This window comes from Pipra filicauda, unplaced genomic scaffold (assembly GCF_003945595.2).
Source record: "Pipra filicauda isolate LSUMZ 115617 unplaced genomic scaffold, ASM394559v2 scaffold76_size2844353_pilon, whole genome shotgun sequence".
Classification (NCBI taxonomy): Eukaryota; Metazoa; Chordata; class Aves; order Passeriformes; family Pipridae; genus Pipra; species Pipra filicauda.
This window is the reverse complement of record NW_024104942.1, coordinates 1,254,885-1,268,456: the sequence shown is the minus strand read 5'-3', so window position 1 is coordinate 1,268,456 and position 13,572 is coordinate 1,254,885. Positions and strand designations below refer to the sequence as shown.

Below are 13,572 nucleotides of genomic sequence, written 5' to 3'. Positions count from 1 at the left end.
GAGCTGGCGGACACCAGAAGCACCGAGCGGGCGGCCCCCTACGGGCACCGCCCGTGCCGAGGGCAGAGCCGGGGCGCGGAGATTACCCCGCCGGAGGCAGCGGCTGCAGGAGGAAGAGGAGGACACTGGCCAGGGCGAGCGGAGATGGAGGGGTGGGCAGGGGGTGCCCCGCTTTCCCGCGAGCCCCCGCAGCGCCCGGGATGCGCCGAAGGGCTGGAAACAGGCAGGGGAGCAGAAGGAAGGGAGCAGAGCGCCGGGCAGGCACGTGCGTGCAACTTCGCACCTTCCAGCTTCCGACCTCGCAGCTCTACAGCCGCGATGTCACAAAGGACACTCACGCAGCTGCTCCTGCTGGAACTAAGAGCCAGTCGCTCTCGCGCGGGCACCGTTGGGTATTTAAGCACATCGGCTGCAGGTGTGTGCAGGGCTGCAGGTGTGTGCAGGGCTGCAGAGGGCACTGATGGGCTTGAGCAGCCTCAGCTGTGCCCGCACCACCCCCTGCCCCGGGCCTGCCGAATGACACTGCAGGATGCCCCTCTCCAGCCCCACCAGTGCCTGGCGTTCCCTAAATCTTCCTAACCTTGTACTGTTCTGGAAACATCCGAATGAACAATATTTAACCAATGTTAAAACGTAGTATTTTAAATGAAGCTCTCCCTATGAGAGTCAGGAAATGAAGCTTCTGTTAAATAGCTTGACGGTAACTTTATGAAAAAAGGATGCATGAGCGCGCATGTGAAAAACTTGTCCAACTTCAACAGCTCTGGAATTGGGCCATGAAAAAGTGTCCGGATGGTTCTCAGAGGTAGAAAAAAGCAGCAAATATAATTTCGGACACTGCCGTACTATGAAGCCTCATAATTACCTTAATCATTCTAGACAGATACTAGGAAATTTAATTATTATTTGGTCAGATCATAAAATAGTTATTAGTATGTTACGGCAACAGCATGAAAAAGTGTAACTGATATTCTCTAAGTACTTGGGAGTTTTGCTTTTCTTGCCAAAGTCTTCATTATATATAAGTGAATCCCACAGGCATGATCTTGGGCACAAAGACAGCATGGATAATAATGAATTGCTATTTTAACAAATCTGAAATGTACAAAAAGCATTTGTTGTGAGACTGTTCCCAATTTAATAGGACACATATTTACCCAGGAAAGATTGATTGTAGGTAGTTCCTTATATTCCTAGTTATCCAGTGAAATTTTTTGAACCCACTGGAGTTTTGTATTTGTCTTCAATAGGAAATGGATTTCACTGCTGGTGTTGGAACCAACCCTATGGTATTGTTAACTCTGAGCAGTGACACAATTGTTAGGCACCTAAAAAAGCACCTAGAACCTGCATCTCATCTTCAGAGCTGTTGTTTCATTTGGGCATTCACAGAAGCATGGCAATAAAAAAAATCTATTTGGTAACAGAAGTGGCAAAATACTATGTACCTTTTAAATAAACACTTTCCAGGGGGTTTATTATTTATATTACTAATTCCCAACAAGGGAATATATCCAGAAATGTTACAAGAACTTTCCATATTGGGGCTTGAGGCATTTCTATGTAGCCTCACTGTCAGGAGGCAAGAGAGGAATATCACCACTTTCCCCAAAATGCTTGTCAGCTTTTCATTGCCATCAAAGGAACTTTTTTGTTTTTAGAAGTTTACTGAGCTAGCAGTAGCAGTACTTGAGCTGCAAGCTCTTGAATTATCCAATTTCCCATTAAAAGCAGAGAGCTTCACAGATAAGCCCAACTGTTGAAATACCCAATATTTGCCCAGCTCTAAGTACTGTTAAATGCAGACATCATACGCTGTGTCTATTTGACCTGCACTTCAACATCTTTTAAAAATTTGCCAGTGTTCTCATCCTCACCTCCTGTCTTCCATTTCTATGTGAATAACGTAAATGTTTCCCTTTTCAATGTGTTTTAATAGCTTGCTAAAAACCTTCTATAAAAAGAAATAATTAAGGTTCCATTATTGAACTGAAATGAGATGGATGGAAATTGGATGAGTAATTATATCTGACATTAAAAAATAAATCTGCATTATATTCACTGGAGGCTTAAAAGATTTTTATAATGTTATATCAAATTATTCAGCAACATTTCAGTTTTAAATGAGTTTTAGTCAAAGTATAGCTATAAAACTGTTAAATCTAGCATATAGGGAATGGATTACACTCCAGCTTAAATTCTCATTCCTATATAAAACTGTAATACATCGAAGAAATAGATGTATACGTGGTTTTGGTTTGTGGTGGTTTTTTTTTTCTCTTTCCTTTTACCCTCCCTTAAATCATATAATGTAGGATTTGTGGAAATCCTGGTTTGATAGTCCCCACAGTGTGATGCTTCCAGGTAATGACAAAACTATTACAAGAAGAAAGCAACAAAGTAACACCCCCATAACAGTGTGCTTTAATAGAGGCTTTAGATGAATTTGCTGTTCCCTGAGTGAGGCAGATAAAAGGAAGAGATAAAAGATCTGATAGAAACTTGGAAATTCTCTTCTGTGGACAATTCCAAACTAGGAGAAATGAAACTATTCTGCTCCAGAATGTGAAGTAGATGCATCCTATTTTGCCTGCAGAACTAATTCTAGCATCCTTTCAGGAGCTGCTCTGCAACACACAGACTTGAGTAAGGCCAGTGTCAGACATGTCCCTGCAGTCCATGTTTTCCATCAATTGCCTTGCTCCAGGCAGTTCTCTAATTTCTGGCCTGCTGTTAGAGGAAATCCCCATTTACAACAGTAGCTGTTCCTTAACTTCCCAGTCCCGTGCATCCTTTAAGGAATCTAACTAAGCATCCAGTGCACGATGCAGGACACCGTAGTGAGCACCAAGTGCCAGCACTGACGGTGTTGGTATCTCGGGTTTTACTGCTGTCTCACAGCCAGACCTCTGAGACCTGGCCTGGACAGTTTCCATGTTTTGTTCTATTATTCTCAAGTGCAGTCTGGGGCAAAACTTCTGTGAGGAGCAACAGAGACTATAAAGAAATTAAATTCTGTGGGTCTTAAAGAAAGCCCTAAAAAACGTAAGTGTAAACTTAGGAAAAAAAAAAAATCCATTTTTATGCTCAGCTCCATATTATACCTGTTCTGAGTACAGAAAAATAAGAACTGGTAACTAAGAGAAGCTTCCCCCCCCAAAAAGGTGAAAACTTTCAATAATGATAAGCCCAACTTTTTCCTCTTACAGTGATGGATATCTCTGGAATGATTATAAAAAACTAAAATCACATAAGCATTGACACATTTAAAACACCCTGTGTATAAAAAGATGGAACATCCAGATTAATTATTAAATTCCAGTGCTGGAATCTGAAAACACACACTTTAAGATAACACTAAAACACCATATCTTGTTTATCCTGCCAACTGAGGAAATCTGTTTTGTTTCATAGAATGTAGATGACAATTTTGACTTCTATTTTAAAGTATTTATTTAAGAGTAAAACTGTTTATAAGTTCTGACTTATCAGTAGGTCTTACAAACAAAAGGACAAACAATAGCAGATGGTACACAGTACTTCAGAGGAAAAACAAAGAGGCTGCTAAGCCTCTAAAAATGGGGCAGAAATTTATTTCAGATACTATTTTAATGCTTTTAGAACCTGTGTGGGTTTTGTTCCATATATTCATTGTGCAACCTTCCTCTTCAAAATGTACTTCAAAGTCAGCTGGTGTCAGTATATTCAGAGGTTTTTATGAGTCCTTTTTTTTCCCTTTTGCTTTAGCTCATTTCCTGCCTTCCTTGTCATCTTCTGTCACACTACCTGCCCTTCTAAACACTTCATCTGACAGTTTATCATTATCTTTGTTTATCTATTCTAACTAAATGGCATTCAAATAGCTGTGAATAAAGGGATCTATGTTATCAATGTCTGCACAGCTAATTGCTGTATCCTTTGGGCACATCAAGTTGCATACACAAACCTTCAAAATTCCCTTTTTTTAGAATGAACATCTTTCTTTATTGAGATGAGTACAGAAGTAAGTATTACATATGGTTCAGATATGCTGTTAAAAACTGTGGGAGGCACTCAGTCCAATGCAGGTTTAATCACTTGTCATTCTGAAATTATAATATTAGCAAGAAGCAAGTAAAGAGCTCTTTCATCTTTTTGGAGAGTTAAAATAGCTTTTCAGTGCTACTTTTGGATCACTCAGATGGAACTTTCCAGGTCTCTCCAGCCTTGCTGAGAGACAGTTCCTATAAAGCATAAGAACATACTGCTTTCCATTACATGAAATGTATGCTCAGAAATGAACATTCTCCTAGATATTCTGTCAGGAATTCTGAGATCCAATAGTTAAAGGATGATAAGACTGCTGGAAATAAAGATACTTAAGACACTTTTTTTACCATGTAAAGATAAGCTCTTATATGGAAAACCAGGACACTGAAATAGGTTTATTTGATATGGTCTCAAAGTCAAGTATTTTTCATGGCCTTTTTACAACATTTGGTTAAAATTCACACAAGTTAGAAGAGTAAGAGGTATAGCTTATATCACAGTAGCAAAAACAAAGTACTTTTGATAACTTATATTTACATTACACAAACTGTACTTGAGAATAGGTCCAGAGGTGAACTAAAAATACTACACTTAGCAAGTAACAAAAGACTTTAGTGAGAAAATTAAGAAGCGACTGGATTGCAAAGCAGCATTTCCCAAATACTCTTTTGTAAGTTGTTCAGGTACTCCAAAATTCCAGGTTCTACTTTATGTTTTACATTTGAATGACAAGATTTTGTTCAGTGAATGGAGAAAGCTGTTCGACATAGCAAATTTTCTGGTGCCAGCTCATTAGAAAGGTCTCTTTAGTTTAAAGTAGTAAGACCTTATTGAACTTTCTCTGCAAAATCTCTCCTAACCCACTGGTCACCACTGAAAAAATGGGTAAAAAATCATCTCCACAGGAAAGGGGAAAATGTAATTGATCTGAATTACATTTGCTTATGTTGCTGAATCTGGGTCAAACACACAAGAAATAAAGCCTCCACTAAATAGAGAGGGAATAAAGATGCCAAAAGGAAAAAAGAAAGAGAGAAAAAGGATTCGGAAAACACGAAGTGCTCAGTCACACACGTCTGATTTTACACTACAGATCTGTGGAACTGCATTCAGAAGGTAGAACCATAAAAACTAAGAGAAGGATTATGATGGTCAGAAAAATTCAAACAGAAATACTAATATAGCAGGCAGAGACATTTTCCACCTGACAAGTGCTCAGGTGATGCAGAGCCTAGAATATCTCTGGCTAAGATGCAGCCAAAACAGATGCTATCTCTAGATAACAAAGTGAATCTAGCAGGGAGCAAAGGCAGAGGTGTTCGAGTTTCAAGCACTCCTTTTCCACTTCCCTCAGAAACATCACAGGGATATATTTTAAACTGAACCTCTTGTGCATTGTATGTATTTTTGCCAGAGTGAAATGTCCTTCTTCCTAGATTAATACTTTTTTTGCTTATCATTCTCCACAATGACAATCTAGGTCATAGCCATCCTGTAAATAATTTTTAATACTTCATGTCCTTTAAGAAATCAAGTATAAATCATCTGCATAAATTAACTCCTGAAGATATCTTTTGCAGCAAACTGGATTTGGCTGCAGATTTGTAGTCCTCTCTGCTATGTTCTTTATCCAAGTGTGCCTTGATTATTAATCAGTGTGACATTGTCTTTGTGACTGAATTCTTGCCTTTTTCCTATAACCGACATTCTCCCATCTCAGCCATTTTTATTTCCTCTCAAGATCTCTCATTGGCAACATCTCATTGTGTTCATTTATTTACTTAATTGGCATTCACATAACTTTCAGTAACATGATCTATTAATGTTATTGATTTTTGCTAGGCTGCATGCTGTATCTGTTGTAAGCATTGATTTGAATACCTGGACACAACCTTGAAAAGTTTCAGTTTATAGACTGAACTACCAACTCCTTTCTGCATTTTCTTCCCACTAATTGAAAAATTTGCATTTTAGTTTAATAAAAAGGAAACTGCCGCAAACCACAGACCTTCATCATTTTAATCACACTGTTACCAGTCTGATTCCTAGAAACATGTCTTTTAATGCATGTTCTGATTTTTTTTTTGCTTTTTTGCATGACCTTTTTTTAATTTTCTACTCCAATTCTCATCAAATAACATCACACTCCTTGAAAAAAGCAAGAGAATTGTCCATCCCTTTGTCTTTTATGAGTCCACAACCATCAACTAACAGGTAAACTACAGGGTATGAGGAGACTAGGGACTCTTTTTTCCTCTCCAGGCCTGACTGAATGTAAATTGATATTTTTTCAACAACTCCATCTCCATATAAAAATTATAGATAGCTACTACAGGTTCATGACAGATCAGGAAACCCTTAGAAGGTCATCAGATAGTACCAAATGGTAATTCTAACTCTGAAAACTGATATAAAAAATAAGCTTATGCCATTATGCAATAGAACTGTTTGCCTGCATCTGTCAAGTTTCATAAGTGTGGCACTTCCAATTCTATTTTTTTTTAATTAATTATCTTAAATCAGGTTAGAATCGTGAACTAAGTTGGAATCGCTGTTAAATGTAAAAACAACCTGAGGGGACCAGAAAATTAGTGCTGCCATCCTTTGACCAGGTTCACCACATCAGAAGAACCTTCTTTACCCTGAGAGCCCACATTTAGGAAAAGTTGCATATTACACTGAAACTCATTGCACATTCAAAATCAGCAAAATTTTCTCTGTAAAACAGTAACTATAAAATCTTCTAGTGCCATTTTAGACACACCTCAGCAAAGAGAATGGTACTTGAAATTAAATGGCAAGAGTCTAAGAAAAAAAATTACATGTCCTTTACAAGCACTGAAAAACAGTATTGCTTTCTACATGTCTGCTAAAATAACACACGTTCTACTTAAGTGCACAATACAACCTAATGCAAAATGTGGGCATTCTTTTTCCCTACTCTGATATAATGCAACCAGAGCAAATAACGCCGAGAAAGAGAAGCCCTTACAACCTCATATACATCTTTATTATGGTAACCTTTGTATTATGCCTCTTGTGAACCCACAATATAGATTTCCACACTTCCATTCACTGAATCAGGAAATCCTTCAGTGTTTTGTTTTTCAGAAGGGACAAAAAACCAGCACAAACATGAAAACGATGCACTTTGTGGATAGAAGAAAGACCAGCTTCCCTATGTCACACTAAAATTTGCTAAAATGAAATAAAACTAGACAGAAGGAAAAGGTGAGTGTAGGAAAGAAGCAGGAGGAAGTTTAGCTCTGCCTCTGAATGAAAGTGTATGTTTTCAGCAGGTTTACAAATCTACAGGAAAGGCTTGGATGGGCTGTGATATCACTATCTCATCAATCCTTGCAAACCTGAAAGGGCAATAGCATCAAGATGGATGAAAGAGCCTGTGCTGTTTGCAGTACACTGTGTGTGCTGGTCCACGCACTTACGAGTTATAAGTATGTTTTTGAAACAAAACATTTTAAGAAAGCTATTTCATTTCTTTCTGCAGACAGCACTCTGTATTGCCTCAGGGACAAGTTACCTGAAGATTATTTTCTAGTTGTCTTTGTTGTTGTTGCCAGAAGGCCTCAAAGAATGAAAAGGTGCTTTTGAACGATAGAAAAGATATTCTGTAAGGGCATTGCAGGCTCACTGGCCATTTACTGTTATTCTTTTTCTCTTTGCATTAGGTTTTACAGCCCTTCTCAGCAAGTTGCCTTTGAAAGTATTTTTAGAGATACTAAATGTACTTATGACAGTTTTACTTTATACAAGTGAAACCAAGAACATAACAGGGTTATTTGGGGGTTGCTTATCACAACTGTATGATTGTGACCTTAACCTAAACCTGGAAATCCTCACATCAATTTCATGGATTTTGAGTTAAGCCCTAAGAAAACATTGATTTCATTAGTGAATTTAAAATAGACATGCATTTAAAAAGATTTACTTGTTCCTTTTACACAGTTCAGAGGCTCAGATTCTACTACCTGTTTCTGTAGTTCTGTAATAGTAAGAGTACAGACTTTGGCATGGATTCCAAGGAGAGTCTCATAACATTATAAACTCAGTCTCACTTTCTCTCTAACTCAAACAATGTAGAAAGCAATTAATTATTAAAACAATCCAATAGCTTGCAACATATGAAGTGAAATAGTACCAGTTTTGCAATTATTGAGGGAGGGTTAGAACCTGTATCTACTAACATTTCTCTGTGATAAGCTTCATGTGCTACTAAATTCCATTGAAGTCTCTCTAGTAAAAATCACTGTAGTCACAAAAAAAAGGCACCCTATTTTATATGCTTAAAAGACTTATATGTAAGTAAATAAACTTTAATCTTGGGGTGGGGGTAGAGGAGACTAGGTGAAGGAGTGAAGGAAAAGATATGGAGGAAAGGTGTTTTAAGATCTGTATTTTTCATTCTTACTATGCAATCTATTTTAAATTACAAAAAACTGATTTTTCCCCAGGGTGAGTTTGTTTTGCCCAACAACAGTAGTTGGCAAACCATCTCCTGTCTTAACTCCTGAGCTTTCCCACCGTGTTTTGACCACCACCCCATAGGACGAGTGAGTGGCTGGCTGTTAGCCAAGGCTGACCCCCCACACCTCCCAGCGCTGATACAGAAACATCCCAAAAGGTATTATACTTCTCTTAACATACTGGTCTCACGCTGGGGGACACCGATGTCGCATAAACTAAGTTTGGGTTAATGCATGCAGCTAAGCCTGTATAATACTCTCCACAAACAACTACAAATTCAAGACCTACAACCTCAGTTCACTAAAGTTTTGACCTGGAAGTGCAGACCTCTGCTTCCAAGTTAGTAAGGGGAAGAAAAAAAGCCCAAACAATTCTTCCAAATAGGGAAAATTATCAGTGGTAGCTGATCCTCAAAGAATGTAATTTTAAAAGGAAGAAAAGATGCATTGGGGAAAAAAAAAAGCACATTGAAAAAGATTTTAAAAGAAAAGTTTTAAAATCAGCTACAATTTCAAATGAAGTAAGTAAACAATAAGTTAAAAGTTCCAATGACCTGACTGGGTTATGGAAATAGTTTCGTAAGATTATCTAACAGTGAGTCACTAAAACATGGCCACTTCAACCTACACAAAAGACAGTCTCACAAAAACAAGGCACGACAGTCTGCTGAGCTCCCTCAGAGGCTACAAAAGCTCAAAGGTAAACTTTTATCGGGGTACCAAATTATTTTTTCACATACTTAAAACTTCTCAGAGACAGTAAGGCATGCAAACGATAAACAGCCCACCATACATTATAGATTCTCACTGGTAAGAAGGAAAACAACCCAAGAGGACACTGATACAAGTCCTGAAGTCATGGGACAAAATCACAATTCAGCACTTTCTGAATGCCTGGGCTGTAACTCCTAGAAGAGATGTGTGATGCCAGAGGAGCCCTGGCTCACTGAAATGGGTCACACCTATAAGGGTTGGGTGAAAGGGTCAAGGATTCTGGAGCTTTGGCTGTAGACCAGGCAAAGGAAGAACATAACAATTATACTGACTATGACCTTGCTTGATTCTGCTCTAGGTGAACAGCTGAGTAGAGACGGTGCTTCTTCACAATCTGGTCAGTCACAAATGTCCCTTCAGAAAAGGCCTGAGCCATGTAAGCTTTGTTTTTAAAATACAGCAAATATATATATATATATAAAATATAGCTTTTTGTCAGACCAAATTTGTGAGAGAAAACCAACAAACTTAATAAAATCCCAACGAAAATACTAAAGAACCTTTGGGAAGTTCTGTAGCCATTCTATAAAATGCATCAGGTAGAACACGTGTTGTAACTGAGGATGGAGAGACCTACAGTGCAAAACTGAAGAGTTTTGCAGACACCTGCCTGCACGTGGCTGTGCTGAGTTCTCTCTGACCAAACCTGGCTAAACACAGACCTGTTTGCTATGTCACTGCTCACTGATGACCCCTCCTGCCCTGTGACAGTCACCTCCCCAGTAAGTGAGCAATTCCTGTCTCAGTGCTGGAGAAGTGGAGAGTGAAATAGGAAAGAAAGTGTGTATTGCGAACTCCAACTCTGTTACAACCATGCTGGCCATGTTGATTACTCCTTGATTAAGCAAAAATAGAATCAGATCACTGATCTTACGTAGAACAAAGAAAATTTGGCTATACATTTTTTTCACTGGGATTAATTTAGATCTTTGAAACATGATATTGTATAGTAGAGTGATTCATGGAAGATTTGGAAATAAAGTTAGGGGAAGAGTGTATGAAACCTGGAGATGCCAATTAAGTTCTCTGGATTCCACTGAGGTCATTGGAAATGCAGTGAAGGCTTAGTCTTAGCTTGGCCTGGCTCAGCTGTTATTTGTTATCTTTACCAATTCTCATATTTTACATCTCTAGAAGAGGTTTACCAGCTGCTGCATATACAGCTATTGTACAACATAAGCTGGCATAGTATATAGGACAATTATTCATTTAAATAGGTCTATTAATCATTATAGTTTGTCATTTGGCACATAAAATGGGCTTGTATTCATTTTTTTTCTGTATGAAGTAGGCATTTTAAAATCTTTCACTGTCAAACAAGCCTGTTACACAGGCAGTGCAATCTTTAATGCTGTTTATTTATCAAACTTAATGTAATAGGATTCCTTGACATGGTACACTGATGAAGAAGTGAGGTTTATTTTCAGAATGCTGAAAAAGTGAACATCTAGTAGCTGATATTCTTCGCACTCTCTGTAATGCTCAAATATGTACTGCCTCAACAGGCAATAATTTCTACAGCAACCCACAGGTTTTGTAAAATGCAATGAAAAAGCTTGCTGTAAGACCTGTTAATCACTGAAAAGTGATATTGTAAGCTACAGCTGCGGTCCAGTGATTCACAGATCTGGTAATAAACCAGTGACAGATGATCTCAGTTGTTGCAATATAAGAAGTATTAGCAACTCCTGGATTTAGGTAAAATGGTGTATTATATATCCTAACCAAGGGATTGGTATGTAAAAACAATTCCCTCCTGCAATGATATGCAGCTTCTCACGGTCTCCAGAGGAAACAAGATCTTTTTTAGTTCATACTGCAATAAAAAACAAACCAAGTTGGGTTTTTTTTTGTTCTTTTTAAGGGAGAGAATAAAAAGCATTACAAATCACTGTTACCAGTACAGCAAAACTTTAAATGTTCTGTGTGATAAATGTTTACTGTAGGTTATATGTGCATGAGATCTGCAATTGTACTTTCTCTCTTTGTCAGGTGCAATTACTTACTGTGTACTAAAGCACACAAACAAAAGCACAAAAACCATTTACCCAGTGTTAATTACATTACTTTTGACAATCAAAATAAGATGGCTGTCCAACTTCTTTCTTGCTCAAGCCCAACCTCCTCTATCTTATTATAAGAGAGACGAAAAGTCTTCAGGTAGAATTCAGGAGCAGAGTTCAATCAAGAGATATATTAAAATAAAAAAGAACATAATATTACCACAGTGTATATGCACTCACACAAGGATTTGTGATATTTCTCAAGTACCATTGTTAAAAAAGCAGAATTGCAGTGTTTATCATAGGTATAGTGACTTTTGCAAGAACAGGCACAATATTTTATAGTGTTCCCGTCAATAGATCTTTCCACTCATAATACAACTCATTAGGGAATGTGCAGGTTCATAAACCAGAATTTTCCAAAAGCAAGTGATAAGCCACCAAATACAGAAGTGATTCTGATATTCAGGCAGTATTTATAGTGAATCCTATAAATGCAAAGTAAAAGAGATCATGACAAGAGCTAGTTCTTTGAATATTGCACAAAGCACTGAGCAGATACATCCACCTTTCCCCAGACCAGTAACACAACTTTGTCTGTAGCTAGTCCCTGTTCCGTGGTGATTTGGCCAAAAAAAGAATGGTGATCTAAACCAACAGCAAACAAAAAAATATTCCAGTTCGTTTTGGTTTTGTTTTTTTCTTTATAGAAACATTCCCATGGGAGAAAATAGAACTATATTTTTTTCTATATGAAAATGAGAGAGAACAAACTTACCAGAGAGCAGCCTTGTGATACAGGGTTAAGCTGGGTCTTAAAACAGGCACAGGTGGAATCTGAATATGCTCATCTTACCTGTTGGGGGGGGTGGGAAGAAAACACTAACCAGCAGTATAGAAGGCAGGCATGGCTCTCCATAAACAGCTCAGTAAATCTGACTCACCCCACGTGTGTTTCTCTTTTCCTTCAGTTATCTCTGCGACTCAGCCACTCTCTTGGCAAGGCAGTGTGTTTTGCTGAATCAGCAGACAGGTGAACAAAGGAAAAGCAGTTTGGTTCTGGTTGGCACCTTGAGAGGTGCAGGAATGGGCCAGGCAACCAGCAGTGCCAGCGATGGGGAAGGGATGGGCAAGAGCGAGGCTCGTGCCTTTTCAGGCACAGTGAATTCTTAGACTGCCTCGGCTCCAAATCCATCTGCAGTGTCAGGTGCCTTGCCCCAAAAGATTCTTAAAACAACAGCTTAAAGAGGAAACTGCATCTGCAGGCCAAATAAACGAGCCTTGGTTTCTCATATCCTAGATCACTCTTTTATACTTTGCCATTGAAACAGAGAAGGAATTACTGGAGGAATTACTTTTTCTCCAAAACTCAGTCTTTTTGCAGAAAAGGAAGCGCTTTTTTCCCCAGTCAGCCCTGAGAACATCAACATATGGAGCCTGTTAGACATAAGGGAGAGTGCAATGTGTTTTGAGAAAATTCACAGTTTTCTAACCTAGATAATGTCAGCAGAAATTGCTTTATTTGCATCACATATTATCAAAGCCAAGAGAAGAAAATATATTACAAAAAAACCCCAGGTATTTTTGTAGATCATACAAGAATAAAATTTTAAGAAGACAAGACATATCTGGAGAAGAACTAAATGCCATTTTTAAAGGTTTATATTTTAAATGAATCCAAGAGGCTCAAGTAAGCCTTTTCTTAAGGTATATGTCCCTAATAAATGTCATTCAATAAAAAATAGAGGGGAGAGGATTGGGTTTTTTTCAATCCTAACTCTAAAGCATACACACAGAAAAGCACACACATGAAGACTCTTTAACTGAAAGTCAGAATAAATAAATTTTAAAAGGCTGTTCAGGATTACTGAAATATATTTAATCTATCAAATACACCTTCTCTCTGTTTCTCTGAGCCTGAAGTAGAAAAACATAAATAGAATCTCCTGTGGGTGTGGAGCTATAATATCTGGTTCTTCTCTTACCTCCATCTTTCCTTCATTTCTCCCTATATAGGTTGGAATTGCACCATAACAGAGCCTTGCTCTTTCTGAAATGAACAGCAATTTTGACATTAGACATGCCAAAGCAGCATGACTAGAATATATGGTATTTCAGTGATTTGTTTTTTCTTTTGGGGGTGGTGGTGGTGGGGGCAGGATTAAGACAAAAAAAATCCAGCAGAAAAAAAATATTTCAAATATGTGGCTTCTCTCCCCATCCGAATGTCTTTTGGCAGCAGCACTGACCACAGAGCAATAAGGTGTCACTTATCATCCATT

The 13,572-nt window shown here is 38.2% G+C and overlaps 1 long non-coding RNA gene across 1 annotated transcript; it reads left to right on the top strand.

The window, feature by feature from the left end:
* Positions 1 to 7,120: 7,120 nt before the first annotated feature.
* Positions 7,121 to 12,584, top strand: LOC113983826. The gene is made up of 4 exons (XR_003539244.2): positions 7,121 to 7,260; positions 8,502 to 8,671; positions 9,586 to 9,663; positions 12,262 to 12,584. It is a non-coding gene; the product is annotated as an uncharacterized LOC113983826 (long non-coding RNA).
* The last annotated feature ends 988 nt before the right edge of the window (positions 12,585 to 13,572 follow it).